Here is a 23041-nt window from a genome sequence, read left to right as displayed (position 1 = left end):
GTCACATCTTTATTCTCCAGCAGTTCCACTGCATATTTGACAGTGAGTCAAATTTTGCTGAAAGGTAATGAAGAGGGAAGACTCAGTGTCTGACAAGAGCTTCGCTGCGTGAAGCAGATGGGTAGCTGCAGGGGAGCCGGGGAGCCCCGGTCAATGGTAGTGCAGTACTGATAAGCGGTTTTGAAGGAGTCCTTCTGAGGATATGCTGAAATAATATGCAGCCGTGTACACATCGTTAGGAGCTGCTTAGGAATGGAGCAGGGGCTGCCTCTATCCAATCATATGACCTTAGGCAGGTCATTAATGTTTCTGGGATTTTATTTCTTATGTGTGAAATGATTAAGTTAATTAGGAGACCTTATTTATTTCTATTATGATGATGATGATGATGATGATGATGATGATGATGATGATGATGTTAGTACTGAGGGTTGAACCCAGGGCTTCACGAATGCCGAGCACATGCTCTAGCACTGAGCTAACCCTCCAACCCGAGAGCTCTTTTAGTAGAGAAGATAATGATGTTTCCATAAAGGTGGAATACTGATCTACATATTTACCTAAATGAATTAAAGAATATCTGGCCCAAAGTTTGGATATCATAATTAAAGTTGATCATCACAATAGAAAAGAGAAAGAATAGTATTATCTTTTCTTTTTAAGATGGAACTTTAAGTTTTTATTCTACATATAGATTTTAGAATATGACCAGCTTGGCAGACCACAAAAGCCCACAAATCTGAAATTAATTGGCAACATTGAATATGTATGTTCAAATACTCATTCAGATGTAGAATTTCCAACTAACTACTCAACAGTTATCAGCATTTCCACCAAGATCATATTTATGAGCTGTTAAATCTGCATTTCTTGCCCAGATCTCTCAGACGGCCTGCTGAAGGAGTTTAAAATTCAGTTCATCTTCGGCAAACCTGCTTCTCCTGCTCCTGAGTTTTCTAACTCTGAATGGACTCTCCACCCAGCCTCCTGCTTGTCTCTTCTAAATGTCCCTGGGTCTCTGGAAATCCCCGTGCAGCCGTTGCCACCAACCTGCCTGGCCCAACTCTGTGTGATTGGGACAGCAGCCACCTACCTGGTGTCTCCCATTTTCATGACCCTTCTGAGATGCAAATTTAACGATCCTCCATTCATTACCTATGATCGAATGTTCCCCATGCCAGGTACGGTGGACGTTCCCCGGGATTCGGTAGTGGCAATGCACAGTCCCTGCCTTCACAGGGATTCCAATGTGGAGAGACAGGCAATAAATAAGTGAGCAAGTGGGTTATACCAATGATAGGTAGAGAAATGTGCCCCGAAGAAAGACGAGGAAGGGAGGTTTCTAGGTGGGTGGTTGGGGCAGAGGCTGGGGGGGGGGTGTTTGTGCAGGATGAGGGAGGAGGCAAACTGGATGACCATCAGAGGGAGAATGTTCCAGGGCAAGAGGCCCTCACGTGGGAGCTTGTTCTGTGCTCACAGAGGCCAGGGGAGCCGGAGGGGAGGGAGCCAGAGAGACCGAGGGGAGGTGGAGGCAGGGAGGCCCAGCAAGACCACCATGCCAGGTCTTGGCCGCCCCGAAAGCCAGCTCATAAGGTAGCAATGGCTGTGCTTTTCAGTAGTTTTAAATCTGAACCTGCCTTGGAGGTCACATCTTTATTCTCCAGCAGAATAAAGGAGACCGGACTCATGTTTCCAAATGACCGAGCTCTCTGCTGCATGGGAAATAAACTGTAAGGGCCCGAGAGCGGCTGCGGGGAGATGGGTGAGGAGGCTGATTCACAGTTCCAGCAGGAGATGACCGTGGACTTATTTCATTGTATTTCTTGTCCTGGGAAGAGACAGATTCACACCTTCACCTCCCAGACACTCCACTGGCATTACATTCACACCACCACCACCTATTTCTAGAACCTTTTCATCTTTCTAAACTGAAGTTCTGTATCATCAAACACAAGCTCCCCATTTGTCCCTCCCCCCCAGGCCCTAGAAACAAACGTTCTACTTTCTTTCTATAAATATGACAACTTTTGGTGCCTCATGTAAGTGGAGTCACATGGTATTTGTTCCTTTATGATGGGCTCCTTCCAGTTAGCATAATATTCTCAAGGCTCATCTGTGTTTTGGCGTGTTGGAATGTCATTGCGTCTTACTTAAGGCTGAATAATATTCCATTAGATGTATGCACCACATTTGTTCCTTCATCCACTGATGGACATTTCACTTGTGTCCATTTAATAATGCTGCTATGATGTACAAGTATCTCTTTGAAACTCTGCTTTCAATTCTCTGGGATATATATACCCAGAAGTCAGATGGCTGGGTCATGTAATTCTGGTGGATTTATTTTGAAAGATGAGATAACAAGAATCTACTTCTTTGCTTAAAAATTTTCCGTGGCTTCCTATTGCCCTCAGGACAAAGTCTAGAGTCAGTTTAGTAAGGGTCAAATTTGCTGCATTTCAGACAACAAGAGCAAAAACAGACAAACGGTTTTGCATCAGACTAAAAAGCATCTGCACAGCTAAGGAAACAATCAACAGAGTGAAGAGTCAGTCTCTGGAAAATATTCACAAATTTATGCATCTAAAAAAGCATTAACATCCAGAATGTATAACAAGCTACAAAATCCCAAATAATACAGTTTTGAAAATGGGCAAAGAAAACCCAGATGTGGTGCTACACGTATGGAGTCCCAGCTGTGAGGCAGACTGAGGTAGGAAGATAGCTTGAGTCCAGAAGTTTGGGGCTGGCCTGAGCAACACGGGCAAAGGACCTCAACAGACGCCTCAGGAGATGAAGAAATACTCAGCATCCCTCATCATCGGGAATGCCAATCAAAACCACGTTCTCACCAGAATGGTTATTATCAAAAGGAAAAAAGAAATACTGGGGACGGGGCATGTGGAGAACTGGGAAATCTTATGCACTGTTGACGGAAATTTAAATCAGTCCAGCCGCTATGAAAAACTGTATGGATGTTCCTCAAAAAATTAAAATAGAACAGGCAAGAACACCAAGATATCAAGAAATCCCACTACCGGGCACGTACCCAGAGGAAATATAATCAGTATGTTGAAAAGATATCACCACCACCATGTTTATTGCAGCGCTATAAACTCGGACTGCACACACCTGTATCAGTGGGTCAACAGACGAAGAAGGCACGGCACTAGGCACAGCGGAGTACTGCTCTGCCATATGAAAGAATGAAATCCTGACATCTGGGGTGTGGAGGATCTTATGCTACATGAAAATAAGTCAGGCCCAGAAAGACAAATAGCTCATGATTTAAGAGTGGAGAGAGGAGTGGAGGTCACCAGAGGCTGGGAAAAGTGGCAGGGAGGTAGGGACAGTAAAAGATTGGTTAAGGGGTACCGAGTCACACCCCCACACGAGTAACATCTCTTTTACACAGAAGGGTGATTATAGTTAACAACATCGTGTCACATACTTCAAAGTAGCCAGAAGAGAAAATTTAATTTTGAATATTCTCGCCATAAAGAAATGGTCAGTGTTTGTGATGATAGATAAGCAAATATCTTGATCTGACCATAATGCCATGTTTGAAAGTAACAAAACACCATTGCACTCTCTAAACATGTGCAATATTGCATCAGAAAAAAGAAAGAAACAAGATCCTGCATCGATCTCATCTTTACGAATTCTCCACTCTCTCCCCACTCCCACTGTCTACATTGTAGTAGATTTCTTTAAATTCCTAGAATAGGCCATGCCAGAACCACCCACCTCTAGTCCAGCTGATTTGCCCTTGACCTTCATTCTCCAAGAGGGCTCTGTCCCACGGAGCTGAGGTCAGGTGGGGCCTGCGGGTGTCACCACCCAGCCTGGTTATCCCCCTCGTTTCTCATGGTTCAGTGCTGCTGTGGACGAGTCAGGTTTTTCTTGAGCGTTTCTCTTGAGCGCTGTGCCTAGCAGGTCCTCAGACCTCTCAGGTGGAAGAGAATCTATTGAATAAATGAACAAAGAAGGACGAAGAATGTATCCATCCCTCCAGACACAGCACTTTAAAATATGAGTTACAGATTAAAACTTGTTCCCCACCAAAAAGAAGAACCTAACGTGGGTCACCGACAGTAGGGGAACCCGTGGCCTGCCTCAGTCATCCTGCACAAGGGGTCACCACCAGCCACACCTGGCCATTAAAGGAAAATCAGTTAAAGTCAAGCACGGCTTAAGTTCAGTTCTTCCATCTCCCTTGCCACATTTCAAGCGCTCTGTAGGAGCCACCTGTGGCTACTGACCGCCAATCATGCTTGGCAGCGCAGACCCAGGACAGATTGATCATCACGGAAACTTCCGTTGGCCAGAACTCCTCTAAGGAGAATGTCTCACCAAGGGCAGACAGATACCTTGAGTACTGCAGTTTCTAACTCTTGTTCTTAAAAAGGCATCTTCAGGTAAATTCAGATGCTTAGAGAATGTAGCACTTGGATGCCTCTTTGCAGAAATGAGAATCCATAGGACAGAATGATCATCCAGAGGACAGAATGATGCTGAGGATGTTGATTATTACCTACTTTCCATGGTGAAATCTTTATAAAAGCCCTGTAGGAAAAAAAATCTCTCTGATCTTAGTATCAGAAATAGTTGTATGTTTCAATATCACATTTATTCTGTAATTAATAACATTTCCATCTTTGCACTGGCTGCTAAATGTTTAAAGTCACACTGTGACCCAGCTCTAGCAGGTGAGCCAAACCTCACTCTGTGCCTAGTGGGACCCTTTCCTCCCTTTAGAAAAGTCATGTGACATATGTTTTGTAAGTATGCTATTTTTTGCATGTGGATCTAATTTACTTATTTTGGTGCTATATAATATTCCATTGCACTGAATTTTAATTCTCCATCCCTTTTTGTTTTGTGAGATATGTGGGTAGTTTCCATTTTTCTCAATTACAAATAATGTCAAGGGATGCACCTGTGCATCTATCACACGGGAGAGTATGCTGGGAGACAGGAGGCTGGGTCATAGGGAATGCGTACGTAAAATTTAGAGGAGCTGCCAAGTTGTTCTCCAAAAGTGCCATTTTAATTTTCATTTCCACCAGCTACATCGGAGATTTTCCTCCTCACATCCTGCTATCATTTGACGTTATTATAATTTCTCCCATAGAATGGGTTTGAAATAGCTTGCTTTGGTTTGAATTTGCCCTCCACCTCTGAGACTGTGTCTGTTTCTATCCTCCTTTGCTTCATTTGGCTTCTTCCTTGGTGACTTCCCGCTGCCCAACCTTTGCTCATTTTCTATTGCAATATCATTTTTCCTATTGGCTGATGGGAATTATGTAAGCCCATTTTTAAAAAAATACAACTGGCTTTATTGGATATAATGCACATGCCACGAAGTTTACCCTTTCAAAATGTATACTGCTCTGCCTGTTAGTATATTTACAAAGTTATGCAACAATCATCACTTTCTAATTTTAGACCATCTCTCCAAAGAAACCCCCTACCCATTAACAGCGATGCATTCCCTCCCCACCCCCCAGCCCCAGGCAATCACCAACCCACTCTCTGTATCTATAGATTTGCCTTTTCTGGACATTTCTTATAAAGGGAATCATGCAATAAAAATCCATTTTGAAATAAGATGGCAGGTTCAAATAGTTATTTTAATGAATTGCAGGATAATTTTGCATGTTTGAATTTATGTAAGTGGCCTACTGTGCTTAGATGCATTTTGCTTCCATCTAAATGTCATTTCTTATTCCAACGTAAGTTATGATGAGCAAATATGTATTTTTAAATCCTGGCTTCCCATCCCTGGCATCTTTCACCTTCAAGGATTCCCCAGAGATCAAGATTTCCCCTTTGAAAAGCACTGGTCCGGAGCAAATCATAGTCTAAACACAGCTCTTATAAGAGCAGAGCTAAAATTCAGTTTTGTTTACATTTGGCTGAACTAAAAGGGGTCATTTCAAGAAAGAGTCAAGGACTAGAAAAGGAAATGGCTTGGAATGAGTCTAAAATATTTAATGTTTAAAAACTGGGGTACTCTAAGAGAACTTCCAGCTATTGTCAACTGCATGATTGAAAAGAAATGGAGTGTTAGGGCATCCAGCCAAACCAAAGTTCTTCAGGGAACAAAATCATGAAGTACATATTTCTATGTATATATAATACAGTATAGGGTGGGAATGAGAATGCAGATCATGAAATCCCTCTAGGGAATACATGCTTTGAAATCTAAAAGTGGGAGTGGGGGAAAGAAGGGATGGTTTCTGCAGGATGGGATATCTATACCCAGAATACGTTAACCCACAAGACAAAAGGGTTAGGCTAGTGATGTGAGTTTAGTTCTAATCAGTAAGTCAAATACAATGTTCACATATTCTGTTTTTCTATCTTTCCCAAAGCAAACAGTGGAGGTGGTTGATAATTTTCCTTGCACATTCTGATATGGATTTAAAGTTCAGTATTATGTGGTTTTCAGTGGAAATCTTCTCCCTATTTTTATTGCCTTTTGGAAACACAAGGTATTTCAATGTGCCTTTCAATGTGAATGTGGTGTTATTTACCCCTCTAAAATATAATCTCTTCTAAGATGCTTTGTAACATATATAGCACTTCACACATCTCCACAGGGGCTTAACAAATGCTATTCACTGCCAGAGGCAGATAATGCCCATGAAGCTTGCTATACAGGCCCACGTCTTCTCCCAGGAAGGATGTGCATTTAAGATCTTGGAGTATGCAACGGAGCTAAGCTTAAGTGCAGTTTTCTTGACTTGAAACTTCCACTTATTTCTCACCGGTTAACCTCATCTATTTATCCTGCTTTTAAGTAGAAAATTGTCAAATCCTCTAGCGATCTCCTGGTGTAATAAGGAGATTCAAGAAACATCCACAGGAATGCTTCAGCAACAGGAGAGCTCACTCTACACCAGAGGGTATTTTTAAAGGACCTCAGAGTATTACTTTCAGGAACATACATAAACTCAGACTGCAGGCAAGGTGCTTTCCTGTCAAGGGCCCCGGGACTGTGTTTATGTCTCATTTGCGACAGGCTGCATAAACACAGACACCCAGCGTGCTAACATACTTAAAGTAGGTTGTGCAAAAAGACTTGAGAATGTTATGCATTCTTTTATTTTCTTTATTAATTTGCTTATGGGAATTTTTTTTAAAGAGATGAGCAACAGTAAAGCTTCCTTAGTAGACGTACACACTTCAAAGTATTTATATGATCAAGGTTCAGTCAATAATACCGAAGGTCTGCACCCCAGGTACTTACCAAAGAACCCAGCAGTTAATGGGCTGCCAAACACACAACAGAAGCAATTAATATCCAGAGCGGTGGCTTCCAGGACATGTGAATTATTCATTTTCCTAGATCTTTCCACTTCTGTTTCTGCATTATTGCATGACCTAAAAGCAGCCCTACTTTTCCGTACAGGTGGGTCTCAAACCTCTGTGTACCAGATTCATGAGCTGTGAACACTGCTCCCCTCAACGCCAAGTTTTGATTCAGTTATTCGGAGATAGCGCAATTGTTTGTTTATCAAGTAGCTCCAGGTGATTTTGATCCAAGTGAGTACCACTGACCATTGGAAAACTGAGTGGGAATACACCAAACTTCTGTATATTATCTACCCCTAGATTACGTTGAAAGTGGACACAATAATTTTTCACATGGAGAGATTTTTTGCATCTCTTGAACTGGTTTTATTTTTTAGGATGCTATTTGATATTTGTTTTAGTCAGCTGTTTCATTGCTGTGACCAAAAGACCTGAGCAGAACAACCTGGAGGAGGCACATTTTATTTCATGCTCACAGTTTCTGAGGTCTCAGTCACTGGATGGCTGACTCCATGGCTTTGGGCTTGAGGTGAAGTGGAGCATCATGGGAAAGGGCGTGGTGGAGGAGAGCCGCTCAGGACCTGGCAACGGGAGGCAGAGAGCGCTCCCTCACCAGGGACAAATATAAACCAAAGGCACACCCCCCAGGGACCTGCCTGCTCCAGCCACACTCTGCCTGCCTACAGTCACCACCCAGTTAATCCATAGCGGTGGATTAATGCACTGACTAGGTTACAACTTTCACAATCCAATCATTTGCTCAGAAAATTCTTGCATTGTCTCACCCATGAGCTTTTGGGGGATGCCTCGTATCCAAACTCTAGCAATATTTCCTGTAGATCTCTTACATAAGAAATTACATGACACATTTATCTGGGGATTGTTGATGGGAAAAACTTTGCTTCTAAAAAATTAATGTTCTTTCAATTGATGATCAAAAGAATAAAAATGATCACTTTTTTGGTCTTGGACCACAGGAAGCCCAGGGACTCAACAAGACTGTCATCACACTTTCTCCCCTGATTCCTGTCATGGTGTCTTTCTCGGTATGACTTCTGAACGTTCTCTCTGATTTATTTATTTTTTTTATTTTTTAGTTGTCATGGTGCAAATAGCTCTTCACTAGGATGCTCTTTGAGAAGTAGGAAGGAGAAATTATAAAGAGTGTATAAAATATCTAAAGTGGTTGTGGGTTCATAATGCTACCAATAGTTCTCTGCTTCCTGAGCTCGAATGCAAGCCAAGGCCCAGAGTCCGCCTGGGTTGCCTTCTGGCTGATTTTTTGGTTGGTCTTATTTCCTATGAGGGTATTGTCCCCAATTGAGCTGGACCCACAGGACCTTTATCTTCACGTTCCCAATGACTCTTCTTCACTGACTTCCTCAAACTTAACAGTGTTGCATGGATCCATTGTCTTCAACAATGTTGGATGTTAAACATTGACTCACATGAAGACTGCATTTATTTCCCCTAAGATCCTCATTACCAAGAACCGGAAACAACTTAGGCATTCTTCAGAGAGCAATGGTATGTCCATATCTTATGTGAATTATGCTAAATGAAGGAAGCCAATCTCAAAAGATCACATTTTACTGGATTTCATCTTTTGAGATATTGAAAATGGAAAAACTATAGGGACAGAGAACAAGTTGCCAGAGGTTGGGGTCAGGAGAGGGGTCTGACCAATAGGGGAATCTGAGAGATCTTTAGGATTTGGGAACAGAGAGTTTTGTAGAAGAATCTTGTACCTGCGTTAAAGAACGTAAGCATTCATTAAGACTCATAGAATTGCACACCAACATGGATTCTATCATATGTAGATTTTGGTTTTTGTTTTAGTCGGTTGTTTCATTGCTGGGACCAAAAGACCTGAGAAGAACAACCTGGCAAGTCACAGAGTAGGAGGAAGTATTTCCAAAACATGTATTTGATAAAGGACACATATCCAGAATACATGAAAAATTTTCAAAATTCCATAATAAGAAACAATCAAATTAAAAGTGGCAAAAGATTCGAATAGATACTTCATCAAAAACACTATACAGATGCTAATTGATCACATGAAAAGATGCCCAGCATTGTTATCAGTCAAGTGCAAATTCAAACCGTGATGAAATCTACTTATTAGAATTGGTATAAAAAAAGTTGGGGGGGTGGGGTGGAGCCATGCACGGTGGCCCAAGCCTGTGGGCTTAGGAAGTAACTCAGTAAGATCCTGTCTGTAAATAAAATACAAAAAAGGGCTGGGGATGTGGCTCACTTGTCGAGTGGCCCTGAGTTCAATCCCTGGTACTATATATATATATGTGATTAAAAACTGATAATAGCTAGTGCTGGTGAAGACGTATAACAGCTGGAATTGGTGGGAATGTAGGATGGTTATGGCCATTTTGGAAAACAGTTTGGTATTTTCTTAAAAAGTTAAGCATACCTCATGATCCAACAATTTCACATCTACGTATTTACCAAGGAAAATGAAAACATATGTTCCTATAACAACCTGGACATGAATAATTATAGTAGCTTTATACATAATTGCCCTGAATTGGAAACAACCCAGGAGTTTTCCTGATGAATGAAAAAGCAAACTGTCACCCATCCACAGAGTGGAATGCTACTCGGCAAAAAGAACAAGCCGTTGAGATATATGCGGCAACACGGGGAATTTTTCAAATGCGTTATGTAAATGAAAGAAGCCAGACTCAAAAGGCCATGCAGTGGATGATCCCATAATGACGTACAGAACAGGAAAACCTGCCCTAACAGAAAGCAGAGTAATGGCTCTGGAGGCAGGAGGAGGGGTTAGTTGCAAAGGGACAGGGCATGGGGTAGGACCGCTCTGTCTCTTGATAATGGTCATAGTTACACGACCACATGCGTTTGTCAAAATCAGGAGATGTATGCACAACAGAGTGCGTTTTTGTGTAAGTTATGCAGTGTGATTAAAAAAATCAGTAGGTTCTCAGCCAAGAGAACCTGACACTGTGAGTTTCACTTTTACTTTCAAGTTTCTTTTCCAATCAATCCAACATGTGTTAAGTGTTTACATTTATTATCTTTCATGCTAAGCATTTCTGGAGAAGGTTTTGTGTTGTTTAGATTATGGCTGAGAGGCACCAAAGAGGGGGACTATTTAAGACACAATCACACCAGCTTAGAAGTGAGGAGACTAATAAGAACACAGACAGGAGGATGGCGGTTTTGGAACCTGGTTGGCAGCTGAGGCACATACTCAGGGACAAATCAGGGGCACTTAAACCTGAGGAATCCTGTTTTTGTTAGTTTTACACAATGTGGCTACTTATAAAGAAGGGCACCATACGTTGTTCAGTCTCGAGGCCAGGTCCCAATCTGTCTGTGTCATGGCCGTGGGAATGGAAAGAGAAGGATAAATCCCAAGACACTGAAACAAAGGGTGGGGGCCACAGCTCAGTGGCAGAGCGAGGACCTGGGTTCAACCCAATCCTGCAAAGACAGAACAAAGACCCACAGAAGGAATAAAGTAGAGAAGGATTAAAACAGTGATTTCCACTGAGTGCGGTGGCACATGCCTATGATCCCAGAGGCTGGGGAGGCTGAGGCAGGAGGATCGTGAGTTCAAAGCCAGCCTCAGCAAAAGTGAGGCGCTAAGCAACTCAGTGAGACCCTGTCTCTAAGTAAAATACAAAACAGGGCTGGGGCTATGGCTCAGTGGTCGAATGTCCCTGAGTTCAATCCCTGGCGGTGGTAGTAGTAGTAGTAGTAGTAGTAATAGTAGTAATAATAATAATAATAATACCAGTATTTTCAAAGTTATGATCTTGGAAGAATCTACTGTTCATAAAGAGGACAAACTTCTCAGAAGTGTCAAAATTCTCAGGGGAAACCCTGCTTGTCCTGGGCCCTGTGTGGTTTGGAGTGAGAAGGGACCATCTGGTGGGAGATGGCTCTTCACGCCCGTTGCTCTGGGCTCCTCGGCTGTTCCTAAGAGAGGCCAGGAATCACCTGCTGTAGAGCTTCTTGGGGGTTCCCTCTGCCTGGAATGCCCTTCCCCAGAAGCCCTGTGGCACCTCACACCCTCTCCACTTGGGACTCCAGCTCCACCTCACCTAGAAGGCAGGTTATTCATGGTCTGTCTCCCCACCCCCCAATGCACGCCCCTAGGGGGAGGGACCTTAGCTCTTCTGGTCATCCATACATCCAAGCACCTACAGTAGCAGCTAGATGTATAGGCCAGGTTCTATGATTGACACTCCCGAGTGTGTGCTCAGACCACACCCCTGGCCATGTGCTTACATCCTTGACGTGTTGGCATCCTCACGGTTGCCTTGCGGGTGGGTGTTATGGGTAAGTTCCCATTTTACAGAGAAGGAAACTGGGGTGCAGACTGAGACAGAATGAGACGGACCCATGTAGGCTGTGAGAAGTGGAGCTGGCATTCAGAACTCAGCCCCCAGAGCCTGGGAACAGCCCCTGCTCGGGCTTGATTGGCAGCTGGAGAGCCAGCGGATTCCTAGTTTATTGACTATGAATAGATCAGACTTCCTGGGTGGACCTGCCATGGAAGTCACGTGAAGTGACCCAAAAGAAACCCAGCACTGACCATAGGAAGGGACAGGGGCTGGAAGTGAACTGTGATGTTCGAACACCCAGGAAAGATAATGAAAGTGAAATTTGAACTCAAAACATCTTCACTTCTCGATAGTTCATGAGGAATCCAAAGTTTAAAATCGCATCTTTACAAAGGTGAATGCAGTTTGAAGTCCTTTTATTCTCCTTTATTTTGGGGGAGGGTGTAAAGTCTGCTTAAAATAAAACCCACTTCATGCTGGTGCTTACAGGGATTGTCTTACGGAGTCATTGCTTGGTTTCTATTTCTCTGTATAGATTGGACAATTTGTTACTCTTTATATAAAGATCTCTAAGAATTCCCTAACCAGAGGGGATTAACAACACAAAAGTAGTTTGGGGTGGGGGGGGAATCTGAACCTAGATCTCGGTTTTTCTACTTGTAGCAGCAGTTCTGATGACAAAAATACTCCCAACCCCCTAGGACCTGGATTGGCTCTTCCGGTCCATGCGTGGGGCAGGGTGACCTTTCTCTCGCTTTTGATGACTGCCCTCTGGTGGCTCCTGGGGACTCTGCAGGTCTCCATCTTGCTCCAGGGCTCTTTGTGAGACAGGGCTTTGTCTGGCGCTCTGGGACAGCCCAGAGACAAGCTCTGGCTGTACACTTCCACCATTCAGCAGCCTCCGATGTTCTCCAAGCACAGGGGAAAATATGTTGCTGTTATTTCTAGATTTTATTCTTTGTATATTTTTTATGCCAACTGCTGTTACTGCGACCAATTTTAGTTGTAATTCTTTTTCTCTTCCTAGTTTGTGGAGGATAATTAGTAAATGAGAGCAGAAAAAAAATTAAGTAGCTTTAGAAAGGCTTCACAATTAAAAATCTCAACGTCATTCCCTTCCCAAGCAGCTAGATTTTTTTTTTTTTTTGTAAAAATATAGTGTGTGCTTAAGGCTGAGAAATATCAAAGGTTTGGGGATTGTGGGTTCATTTCATTTAGAAGCTGTCTTATGGTGGGGCAGGGGGAGGTACAGTGTGAGGTGAAGAGGACACTTGGCTAAGTCCTTAAAAGCTGTCCCATCATGCATAGACCCTTGATAATATATCCCCCTGGAAAATAACCGAATGTGTATATAGTCATGGCTTCAATTCATTATGCATAATGGCTGCTATTTTAATTTCACTAATCAAGGGACAATGTCTTATGCTTAGTTTGTGAAAGGTCTTGGATCTTTGGAGTCAAACAGAACTGAGTTTAAATCTAGCCTCTGACAGTGAAGACTGTGGCTTTGGGCACGTTACTTAATCTCTGTTTGCAAAAGAAGACACAATCCCCACTCTGTTGGCCACGTGGCACAGAGGAGGTGCCATGTGAGGTCCTTGCCCCCAGCCGCCACTTAGGGCCTGGGTGAATCCCTCTTCCCTCTGCTGCTCCACCCACTCTGCTGCGGTACCAGGATGTGGTTGGGAGGGAAAGACTCGTACTGCAACACCAATGGCCAAGAGGTAAGGAGTTGAAAGTTACTCCATGGGTACACTCAATCTGCCTCCTGGTGCTAGCAATTTTTCTTTATTTGCTTGGAAGGTATAAATTTAGGATTGTTGTATCTTTCAGGTTAGTTAAAACTTTTTTTCTAAAAAGTCATTATTTGGCAACCCCTAATCATGAAGTTTGCCTGAGAACCTGTTTTCTCTGATGTTGCCACAGGCACGTCCACTCTCTTTTGGTGAATGTTTGCCTGGTTCAGGTCTATAATCCCCTATCTGGAATTCTGAAAACCGTAGCATTCTGAAAACAAAACGTTATTTTTATAATTCTTTTGGCAGCAAACCCTAATCTGGGCTGGTGTGAGACCACAGTCTTTAGTTATTCTCCTTAATGCATCACCGTTCATTATGGGATGCCACCTCAAGTCCTACAGTGGGTGTGACATAAGGGACGACTCGTGGCCTGTATAACCTTTAAATGAAAATTCATCTACTTTGAAACACATTTGGATCTACAGTTTGGGGTCAGAGCTTATGATTCTCTCTGTGTTTTTATGCTTTAAATACGTATCTTTAAGTAGCATTTAGCTGGATTTGCTTTTAATCTAATATGGTGAACTGTATTTTAAATGGAAACTTTTGGCTACTAAAATATATTTCTGATGCATTTGAAATTTTTCTTCTCTCTCTCTCTCTCTCTCTCTCTCTCTCCTTTCTGATCTTCCCACTACATCGGTGCTCTCCTCCTTCCTAGTGTTGTCTTGGATCAATTGAGTTTCCCTTTTTCTTTTCCTCCCAAGGTTTTGCTCAATTAGCTAGGAAGTTGTGCCCTCTTGACTCTTTTGAGATATTTTCCTGCATATTTAACTTACAAAGTCCAACATGAATCAGTGTCTTCAGCCTGGACTTCAGAACTCCAAGATCTTTCATTGTTCTGACTCTGATTTCACTCGGCCAATGTGCACACCGAATGTGACTGAATTTGGAAAGAAGGCTGTTGAACGTGTAGTTGGTTAAGATGAAGTGGTGCTGGATTGGCATGGGTCCCTAACCCAGTGATGACTGTCCTTATAGGAAGAGGAGAGGACACACAGAGAAGAGAGAGCTGGGTGGGACGGATGTGCGTGGGGAGCCACCTGTTGCTCCTGGGCTGAGCTTGCTCCCCTGGCCTGGGGCGATGAGGGTACCCGTCTGGCAGGCACGCAAAAGCTGTGCTGGGCAAGTGGCCTTTACGGGAGTCTGCTTCAAGCCCTACCTGGGCGTTACCTAATGGGGATGGGCACCCCCCCAAAACTAATTCCCTTGCCTTATTTGGGTGGAACTTTCTCGAATGTCTTTTCCCCAATAAATAGAAGGTTTGGGGTGTGCCCGCTCTCTTGCTCCTTCTAGTGCTGGAGCTGACCATGGGTCACCGAGCCGTCCTGCCTTAGAAACTTATGCTCACGTGCGGAGTGGTTTCTTGGCCGATTTCTTAGTTATTGATACAGCCAACTCCTTTGAACCCAGTTCCTATGGCCAGCCTGGCCAGCTGGTGATAGAGGTGGCTACAAGCCAAGGGATGCCAAGAACCAAGAACTGCCAGGGGCGATCGCAGTGGGAAGAGACGTGGAAGACTTTCCCCAGGAACTGCCAGGGAAGGTCACCGAGCTGAAGCCTTAGGTTCTAAACCTGTAGCCTCTGGTTCCCTAGGACTGCAGATTTCTGTTGTTTTAAGCCATCTCGTTTGCAGTAGTCTCATCTGGCAGCCCAAGGACACTCTTTTCCCCCATTCGTTCTTCTTTCCCCAGCCTTTGGCCGTGGTCCAGCCACTGTGTATCTGTGACTTGCCTCTTCTGGACATTTCTTATAGATGTAGTGGTACAATATGTGGCCTTTTGTGCTGGGCTGCTTTGGCTTCCTGATGCTTTCAAGCTTTGTCCATGCTGCAGCATGTACTGGGGCTTCATTTCTTTTTCTGGCCAAATAATATTCCATAGGAAGGATATAGCACATTTTCCCTTATCCGTTCATCCGTTGGTTCACGTCTGGGTGGTTTCCACCTTTTGGCTACTATGAATACAGCTGCTATCAACTTCTGTGTGCAAGGTTTTGTGTGGGCACGTTTCCACGCCTCTTGGATATATATGCCTAGGAGTAGAATTTCGGGGTTCCGTGGTTACTCTGTGTGTAGTCATTGAAATTACCAGGCTGATTTCCAAAGTGGCCTCCCAATTTCCCTTTCCTGCCAGCAGTGTACAGGTCCCAGTTCCTACACACCCTCACCAGCCTGTGTCATTACCTGGCTTTTTTATCTTTTATTTTTTGTGGTACCAGGGATTGAACTCAGGGCCACTGGACCACGGAGCCACATCCCCAGACCTTTTTCTATTTTATTTTGAAACAGGGTCTCACTGAGTTGCTCAGGGCCTTGCTAAATTGCTGAGGATGACTTTGAACTTGCCATCCACCTGCCTCAGCCTCCCCAGTGCTCCGATCATAGGCGTGTGCCACTGCGCCCAGCTTGTGCTTTGGTTTTCTTAGCTATAAAAGTCTTACAGCAGCCACACCCATTATCCATTGTGAGCTGACTTTGTGTGTGGTGTGAGACACGGGTTCCATGATGTTCTTATGCCAATGGCCACCCAGTAGGGGCTGAGTTATCTGTTAAAGAAACCGTATTGAGTGATCCTGGCATCCTTTTCAAAAATCATCTGGCCTTAGATATCTGCTTTTATTTCTGGATTCTCAATTTCATTCCATGGACTGATTACTGTGTAGTACATTTCGAAATGAGAAAATTTGAATGTGCCAACTTTGTTCTTTTTTTTAAGATTGTTTGGCTATTCTGAGTTATTTGTAATTCCATATGAATTTTGGAATCAGTTTGTCAATTTCTTTTTTTTTAATTTTTATTTTTTAGTTGTAGTTGAACACAATATCTTTATTTTATTTATTTATCTTTATGTGGTGCTGAGGACTGAACCCAGGGCCTTGCACATGCTAGGCAAGCGCTCTACCACTAAGCCGCAAACCCAGCCCAGTTTATCAATTTCTATAAAGAAATTTGCTGGGGATCTGACAGATATTGCTGAGAATCTATAGATCAACTTGAGGACTGTTGCTGTCACCCATTCAATCTTCCAATCCATGAACCTCAGAAGTTTCATTTAGTTCCATATTCTTCCATTTTTTCAGCACTGTTCTGTAGTTTCAGAGTATTTTGTGCCTCTTCTGTTTTTTTTTTTTGTTGTTGTTCTTTTTGATGCTGTTGTAAAAAGAATTCTTTTTTGTGGGGGAGGGGGTCAACCCCAGGGCCTTGTGCTTGCCAGGCATTGTACCACTGAGCCACATCCCCAGCCCCCAAAATGGAATTCTTAATTACAGTTTTATGTTGTCCATCACGAGCCTATAGAAACACAACAGGTTTTTGTGTTTTGATCTTATATCCTATGCTTGCTAAATTAATTTGTTAGTTATAATGTTTTAATGGAATATTGTGATTTTTTTTCTATATATGAGATCATATCAACTGTGAAAAGAGATAGTTTTACTTCTTTTTTTTCCAACCTAAATTTATTTATTTTCTTGCTTAATTGCATGGTGATTCCATGTGGAATAGAAGTGGTAAGAATAGACATCTTTTCCTCTGCTTGACCTTGGGAGGAAACCATCAGTCTTTCATCATCAAATGTAATTTTAGCTGTTTTTGTAGATGCCATTTATGTGTTTGTGTAAATTTTCTTCTATTTTTAGTCACAAAACAGTTTTGGATTTGCAAACACCTTCTCTGCATCTGTTGAGATGACCTTGTGAGTTTTGCTTTTTATTCTGTGTGTGTGTGTGTGTGTGTGTGTGTGTGTTTAAATTAACTGAGGTTTGGATGTGAAACCCACTTGGCATTCCTGGGATAGTCCCACCTAGCTGTGGAGTATCATTCCTTTCTATGATATTGAACTTGGTTTGCTGGTACTTGGCTGAAGAGTTTCGTATCCATGCTCAGGAGGTGGTATTATTTAGTTTTCTATACTTGTAATGCCTTTAGTTTCTAGTAGTTTAATTCTCTATTTTCTTTTTTCAATGTAGCTTAAGATTTGTTAATATACTGAGATGTTTAAGGAACCTGTTTTTGGTTTCATTGATTTTTCTCTCCTGTTCTTATATTTGCTATTCACTAACTTCTCTCTACCCTTGAATATTTTCTTCCTTCTGCTAGTTTTAGGTTTACTTTGCTCTTCTTACTCTGTGTCTTAGGTAGAAGGTTAGGTTGTGGAGTTACCATCTTTCTCTTTCTTATATGTGTTTGTGATACATAAGAACATCATGGAACCCGTGTCTCACACCACACACAAAGTCTTCCCCTAACTGTGGCCTTAGCAGCATCTCGTGGTAGGTTTGGGGCACTGTGTCTCCCTTCATTCACTTTCAAATATTTTCTAACATCCCTTTTGATTTCTTCTTTGACTCGGCTCCTCCTCTTCCTCCTCCTCCTCCTCCTCCCCTCCTCCTCCTCTTTCTCCTTCTTTTTCTTTCCTAGAACATCCTTTTGTCATTGTATCTGAAGAAATCATCACCAGATCCTGGGCCACTTAGATTTCCTCCAATGTTTTCTTCAAGGAGTTTTATAGTTTTGCATTTTTTTAAGTGAAGCAAATATTTTATTTAAATCAGTTGTCAAATCACAATTTATCCAAATAAACATAACGCAACCTTGTTTTACAGTTTTGCATTTTACAGTTAGGTCTCAGATCCATTTTAAGTCATTTTTTGGTGAAAGTTATAAAGTCTGTGTTTAGATACATTTTACTTATTTATTTGCATGTGGAGGTCCAGCTGCTTCAGTGCTGTTTGTTGAGAAGTCTACCCTCGTCCACTGAATTCCCTTCACTTAATTGTCTCCACTTAATTGTCTCGTTACAGTTTTTACATCTTCAAGAGTTCCTCTAGGGCTTATCATATATGTGTGTGTATATATATATATATATTCTACCTTGCCAGAATCAGTTTTCATGTACCTGTGCATTTAATTCTAGTGTGATTTAGGGTGATGATTGCTACTTATCTTTATGCTCGTTCCCTTTTCCTATTTTGTGGTATCACTGTTTCACACATTATGTTTATAAATGTTATGAACCTAACAATATATTATTATAATTCTTATTTCATATGATGCTTTGCATTTTAAGGAAGCTGAGGAAAGAAGTCATGACAAGCATGGTATATGGTGAGTTTGGTTGTCACTGGTGGTGATCTCAGGAGCACATTTTCCTTTCTGACATGTTTCTTTTGTTCTTGTGCAGTTGAGTTACCATCTGGAGCCATTTCCTCATCCTGGGACAGCTTTGTTACCACCCACCTCTTTGTGCTGTTCTTGGTGAATGTGTTGCTTTTATCCATGTTACAGCCTCAACAGTGTATTCTGTATGTCATCTTGTATGATTGCTTTATAAATCAATTTAGGGGGTGGGGAAGAAAAATACGCATCATGCTGTTTTCACTGTTTTTTTTTTTTTATAATTGCATAATTAGTGTTAAGATTGCCCTTTGTTTTCCAAATGGATTCCAATTATCATCTGGAACCACTTGCTTTTACTCTGAAGAATTTCCTTTAGTGTTTCTTATAAGGCTATCAAATACTCAATTTTTGATCATCTGTGGATGCTTTTATTTTGCTTTCATTATGAAAAGATAACCTTACTGTATGGATGATTCTTTCCTTTCCTTTCTTTCTTTTAAAAAACTGCCCCTTCCCTTGTGCTGGAGGTGAAACACAGGGACTCACACCTGCCCCATTGGTCTCTGCACCCCCAGAGCCAGGAGGTAGGATTCTGGATTGAGGGCTTTACCCTTTATGCACTTAGAATATGTCTTCCACTGCTCTGTGGCCTCCATCATTTCTCCTCAGAAGTCAGATGTTGATCTTATTGCTCTTCCCTTATAATCGATGAAGGAATTTTCTCTTGTTGCTTTCAGGATTTTATCCTTATCTTTGAGAGTTCAGTAACTTCACCATGATGTGTTTGTTGGTGGATCTCTGGTCATCAGTCTTATTGGAGTTTACTGAGATTCCCAAATGGATGTGTTGATTATTGTTTTTCAATTAGTTGGGAAATTTTCTGTCATTATTCCTTCAAAGTATTTTAAAAATTCCTTTCTCTGCCCTACATTTGGTACTCCCATTACACTCAAGTCAGTGTGTTTAGGGGTGGCCTACATTTATCTGGAAACTAAAGAAAATAATGCCTATCTATCAACCTTTCTTGATTTTTAAAATCATTTTCATTAATATTTATTTGTGGCCTTTTATACAGGTGTTTTGAGATTTACATGTGTGCGCCATAAAGAGGACTGCTTGATTTAAAAATAATAATTTGATGTTGAAATGAAAGAATTATTCCAGTCTACAGTTTCTACCTTTGGTATGTCAAAGGATAAAATAGTCTTTGAGGACAGAGATTGTATTTTTGCTGTATTCTCCTTGCTGACATTGGTTTTGCTGACCCTCTGTCCTGACCATTAGACATGAGAGGACTCTTTGGTTTGCTGAAATGTTCTGCAACAGATATTTTCATCTTGCTTCTTCTATAAACAATGAGGCCCGGTGCTCAGCCCCTGGTTAGTTGCTATCTATCTTAGCTCCAATCAGCACTTTTCACTTTGCAGCTGAATTTGGGGACGATTTAACTGGGAGTGGCTTCCCAGTCTCTGCTGCTGGTTCCACAGAGGTGTTTCTTCTGGGGAGGATCAACAAGTTCCTCTCAGCCCATTCAGAATGAATCAAAGCTGAGACCCCTTCTTTTTCTTTTTCTTTGCATGAAGCAGCCACTGTGTAACTTCTGCAAGAGAAACAGTGCATAAAATGCCACCGAGCTTTAATAGGACCTTTCTTTATTAATCTGGATAGTTTGGTAGGCAAATGGTGTTCTCTTTGATGTCAGTTTTGGTTCTTATCCCCTCTGAAGAATGGGAGCCAGCAGTAGAGGATGCAGTTGGAGGTGATGGTGGATTTTTAGCCTTGATTTCTTCCTTTTTAATTAAGAAGGGATTCTCACTGGAAATTTTGAAGCACTCTGATTTTCCTGCTGGGCTCTGAACGAGGTCATAGGGGCATTTTGACATTGTTTGGGGCTAGTGACCATCCTCTAACAGGACTCTCCAGAGCTGCACTGTTGGAGTGGGTCATACATTTTGCAAGGGGTATCTCATCCTTCTCTAAGGGGTTAAACTGGCTAATGCCTCACTATGTTCTGAGTTCAATCTCACGGTCATTCAAAGTACAAATAAGAATGTTATTCAAACAGTTTCAGAGGTCTCAATCCATAGATGGCTGACTCCATTGCCGTAGACCTGAGGTGAGGCAGAACATCATGGTGGAAAGGTGTGGAGGACAGCAGCACAGGACATGGCAAGCAGGAAGCAGAGGGCTCACATTTATTGAGTTTTAAAATCTCTGCCTTTGGATTGCATAATCTAGGTTGATCTTTCATTAAGTTTGCTAATTCTTTTCTTTTCTTTTTTTTAACCAGTTCAAGTTTCTGTTGAGCTCCTCTGCTGAATTTTTTATTTCAGTTATTGTACTTTTCAACTCTAGAATTTTCATATGGTTTTTTGTCATAATATTATCACCATACTTTATTTTTTAGTCTTGGTTTTCTTTAGTGCTTCAAACAAATTTATAATGGCTACATTGAAGGTTTTGCTAAGTCTGGATGCTCTTCCCCCAGACACTTCTGTTGATTTCTTCTTTACAGTATATAAATCATGGTGTTATATGTCTTTGCATGTCATGTAGTTTTTTGTTGGAACTGGGCTTTTTAGATGTTATTGTTATATTCTTAGTACTGATACTCTCCATACTCCAGGGCTTGTTGTTATTTAATTCTTTATTTGTTTAGTGATTAACTGGATTATTTTGGAGCAATTTTTAACCTCTTCCCTGGTGCTAAGACTGTGATGTTTTCCCTGGGGGCTCAGCTTTGATTATGCACACAGTCACCCTAAAATGAATGACCATTAGCTATTAAATTCTCATTTCTGGCTGATTTATTCTTTCCTACAATGTCCTGGGTCATATACTGCTCCACAGACTGAATAAATCAAACCCAGTTTTATTTTTTTAAAGAAAAGTTTCTGAGGTCAGTGTTCAAGATTTGTTCTGAGTCTGAGCAGGCTTCTCCCAGCTCTCTTTCCAGTTCTCCAAGGAAAACATATGAACTGTAGTTCAGGCTATAGATCCAGTTAATCTAACAACTTCCTTCCAATTACATTTCACACTGTTTTTGAGCATACTTAGACTTGAACTTCTCTACATTCTGTTGTAAATAAAGTCTGTTCCTTTGGGAAGATAATAGGAGATATACACCTCTACCTCAATCTCTCTATATATTTACCTGCTTCTCTCCCCAGGTAAATCTCTGAACCTAGCTCTGGGGATGGGGTTTGAAAAGATGCCATGTTTCTCTCTGAGTGACACACCTCCTTAGGATCTGTGTTCTTGATAGGGAGGAGGTAGTGGTCCCACTACTTCCTAACCTGGGACAAGGAAAACCAGTCCCAGTATTCCCAGCAATGCCATACCCAAGGTGGAGCCCTCACCCACAGGTGGAGATTGGATGGGCGAAGGCAACTCTCACTTCTCAGCCACTCCTCTCTGGAACTTGGTCTCACCAACAGAGTGGTTGGGAGGAGCATGAGAAGTGCTGACAGCCCACTTCTGGGAAGACAGGCCTCTGACTGGGACCTGAGGAGAGGGAGTCCTGTGATCTTGGCTGAACCGCACTATCTCAGCTTGACTGATCTCAGCTTGCTGAGCTGGAGTAGAAAGGGGGTCTCTGCTCAAATTCCACATTCTTGCTTACTGAGTTTTAGTTGATTTTCCTAAGTGAAATGTTCTTTATTTGCTCCATGTTCTTGGGTCCATTCCCAGAGGAAATCATCATCTTTTTCTTTTAAACAATTTTCACCAATTTTGCTGGCAGAGCAGGTCTGCAGATCTTGGGCTTTCATGTCCCTGTTAATGCTCAGTGAAAGGTAATTTTAATTTCTTTATGATGATCTGTCATTTATCTTTGGGTGCTTTTCCTCCTCTTTTTTAAACATTGAAAAACAAACTTAGATTGTCAAAGTATGTCTTAATTCATACCTTCAGTAGAATACACTGGTGTTAGATGTACAGCTCTATGAATTTTTACAAAGTAAAATATAGGATATTTTTGTCACCACAAAATTACTCATTTGCAGTCAATTTTTCTCCCCTGTTACCAGGCCCTGCAAAATACTGTTTTGTCTATAGTTTTATTTTTTCATAAATATTATTTAAAGGGAATTGTACTATGTTGTACTGTGTATATGCCTTGAGTTGGGCTTCTTTGGTTTAGTGTCATGTTTTGAGATTCATCCTTAACAGTTGTGTGTGACTGTAGAAGTGTATTCTGTTTCCCTTTATTGACAAATCCTTTCTGATTGTATGAATTGCACAAGGTGTGTATCTGTTTGTCAGCTGAAAGACATTTAGGCTGTTTCTATAAAGTTTTTGGTGATTGTGAATAAAATTCTTAAAATACTTAATAGAAATATTTAAGATGTACATCTTCACTCATTGTTTCTTCCTTATTTCTCTTTCCTTTGCCTTTCTTTCTTTTTCTTTTTCTGAAGATTAATCCCAGGCCCTTGCACAGGATCAGCATGGTCTCCACAACTGAGCTACAT

General features: G+C 41.7%; 1 pseudogene; it reads right to left on the bottom strand.

The window, feature by feature from the left end:
- Positions 1-19743: 19743 nt before the first annotated feature.
- On the bottom strand, positions 19744-20627 carry LOC107149387 (annotated as a pseudogene).
- Positions 20628-23041: the final 2414 nt, after the last annotated feature.

The sequence above is a fragment of the Marmota marmota genome, unplaced genomic scaffold (genome assembly GCF_001458135.2).
Source record: "Marmota marmota marmota unplaced genomic scaffold, marMar, whole genome shotgun sequence".
In the NCBI taxonomy this organism is placed as follows: domain Eukaryota; kingdom Metazoa; phylum Chordata; class Mammalia; order Rodentia; family Sciuridae; genus Marmota; species Marmota marmota.
Note: the sequence above shows the minus strand (reverse complement) of the source record. Positions and strands in the feature narration are given on the sequence as shown.